The sequence below is a fragment of the Mustela nivalis genome (assembly GCF_964662115.1).
Source record: "Mustela nivalis genome assembly, chromosome: 16".
Taxonomy (NCBI): domain Eukaryota; kingdom Metazoa; phylum Chordata; class Mammalia; order Carnivora; family Mustelidae; genus Mustela; species Mustela nivalis.
Window position 1 is genome coordinate 52,609,505 of NC_139035.1, and position 3,017 is coordinate 52,612,521.

Sequence of the window (3,017 nt, forward strand, 5' to 3'; positions counted from 1 at the left end):
TGGCTTCCATTAAATATTACCACTGCAAAATTCACACAATGTAAATTAAAATAGATATGACAGAAGGTACAATCTAAAGAATGTTCACATTTCAAAGATAAGTGATAGAAGTTTAAGCCAGCAAAAATTCAAATAGGCATATATGTAAACATTTTTATGTAAACTTTGATGAGTAAGATACAAGAAATAACTTGTTTCAATAATTTTTAAACACAGCTTATGTACATCTTAAAACAAGTACAACTGAAAACATTTCTATGTAAAAGCCACAATAAAGTCCAATGAAATACTAAAGAACAGTCTTACAAACTGGTCTCTCAAGAGTATAACAGCTGAGTATGGTATTCTAAGATATGTCTTCTTGGTCAATCATTTCGGTTTTAACTGAAAAGACATCTGCCAGGTCATGTTTTGGAAGTTCTGAACCTCTGACTTTAAAGCATAACAAGCATTCTCCACTTTGGCCAAACTTTGTTTTAAGGAATAAAACTCCTTAAAATCTCATAAGGTCCAGTACTGCCAGTGAATGAAAACTCATCATAAACCTGACATAAAAACTGGCTCACTTGAAAGGGGGTGCCAATGTCCCCATCCCCCACACTGTTTATATACATCCACATCAACTCTCCAGTTAAAATAGCCATTCCCAAAAGGTAATCAAAAGTGTGATTTTCAGTCTCCAAGTTCCAAACTGCTTCTTCTGTGTATCAGAAGGGTGTGTGTGTGTGGGGGGGGGGTACGTGTGTCTTATTTTCTTTTTATATTCTCCTGTTGTAAATATCAATTATTTAATTTTATCCATACTGATAAGTGATCATGTTTTGATGAAGTGTTGAAAAGAGACAGCCTCCACATATTCCTTCAGTCCTGTAGTAATGGCTCTATGGAATTGATGTATGGCCTCTCCTGAGAGTTCCTGGGCTACTTGTGACATTTTTTTCTACTACTATTATTACTGATGCTGGCTCCAGTGTCTGCTTCTGCTCCCAATAAACTATAGGCTCTGCATCTGCCTTCTTTCCACTTTCTCAGCGCACTGATTTCCCTGTGACTGTAATTCTCTCCTGGATCCAAGAGAGGTAGTGAGGAATGGTTCTTTGGCTTTTTTCTTTTCATGAGAATGAGAGGGACAACTTCCAAACCCTTTGGACTGGGAACTAGAAGTCAAATATTAACTATGATTTGTATGGCTAATGAACTGTTAGCGGAATGTGATATGGATTACTTTGGGGCCAATGTTTAAAGACTTAGCGTAAGATTTCCACGTTCTAAGTATATCACTCACATTTATATGATAATTATTGTCAGAAAATTACAGAAGAATTTGAATCTGAAATTAAATAATTTCAAGGCAACTCATCCCAAGATTTTTTTTTTTTATTTTACCTAATTTGGGTGTGTTGCAGATTTTATTCCAAACAAACTTATATGATACCATTTCATTTAAACTTTTAAAATAGGAAGAACACTAAAAATTGCCATTGTATTTTTATTGGAAAAAGAATGACGGTAACAATTAAAGTCATGCTTTGATAACATTTTCAAGTACTTATAAAATGTGTCAAACATTTTCTGATATAAATTAAATTTTTGAGAAACAATATACTTTTTAAAGACAAATCATTATGTTGTCTAAAGAAGGGCCATCTCTACCCCAATGTTCATAGCAGCATGGTCACAGTCACCAAACTGTGGAAAGAACCAAGATATCCTTCCACAGACGAATGAATAAAGAAGATATGGTCCATATATACAATGGAACATTATGCTTCCATCAGAAAGGATAAATACCGAACTTCTGTATAACATGGATGGGACTGGAAGAGATTATGATGAATGAAATATGTCAAGCAGAGAGAGTCAATTATCATATGGTTTCACTTACTTGTGGAGCATAAGGAATAACACAGAGGACATTGGGAGATGGAGTGGAGAAGTGAGTTGGGGGAAATCAGTGGGGGAGACAAACCATGAGAGACTGTGGACTCTGAGAAACAAACTGAGGGTTTTGGAGGGGAGTGGAGTTGGGGGTTGGGTGAGCCTGGTGGTGGGTATTATGGAGGGCCCACATTGCATGGAGCACTGGCTGTGGTGCATCAACAATGAATGCTGGAACACAGAAAAGAAATAAAACAAAAACAAAGACAAATAATATGAAGATAAAAATTATTATAGATGTTCTAAATACTGAAACCTTATAATATATTTTTTATTTCCATGGTTTTATTTCCCATGTGTATGAAATTATATTATATATTAGGTGTCATCTAAAAGATTTTCAGTCTTTTTTGATGTTGTTATATTTTCTCCAACTTCTTCTTCTTTGATAGTGTAATTATACCAGTACTACAGAGAAGGTAATCTTAATATAATTAGTATTTTTTTTTTAAAAGTAGGATTCACATATTCCAAGTTATTTTCCTTTTAACATTCAAGACAGTCTTACTTTGTTGAGGGTTTTTATAATGCATAGATGTTACACTTTGTCAAATGATTTTCTGCATCTATTGAAATGATTATATGGCTCTTATCCTTTCTTTTATTAATGTGGTATATAATATTGATTGATTTATGAATATTGAATCACCTTTGCAACTCAGGAATAAATCCCACTTGATCATGGTGAATGATTCCTTTAATATATTGTTGGATTCAGTTTGCTATTATTTTATTGAGAATTTCTATATCCATGTTCATCAGGGATATCAGCCTGTACTTCTCTTTTTTAGTGGAATTTTTATTTGGTTTTGGTATCAGGGTAATGCTGGCCTCATAGAATGAATTTGGAAGTTTTCCTTCCTTTTCTATTTCTTGGAATAATTTGAGAAGAATCGGTATGGACTTTTCTTTAAAATTTGATAGAATGCGCCTGTGACACCATCTGGCCCTGGATTTGTTTACTGGGAGATTTCTGGTTATGGATTCAATTTCTTAGCTGGTTATTGGTCTGTTCAAGTTTTCTATTTCTTCCCTTTTCAGCTTTGGTAGTTTATATGCTTTTAGGAATTTATTCATTT

At 33.9% G+C, this 3,017-nt stretch overlaps 1 pseudogene across 1 annotated transcript; it reads right to left on the minus strand.

Annotated features, from left to right (window-relative positions):
* Window positions 1–346: 346 nt before the first annotated feature.
* On the minus strand, window positions 347–934 carry LOC309850452 (translin-associated protein X pseudogene; annotated as a pseudogene). Its single transcript has one exon. The product of its transcript is annotated as a translin-associated protein X pseudogene (transcript).
* Between the last annotated feature and the right edge of the window lie 2,083 nt (window positions 935–3,017).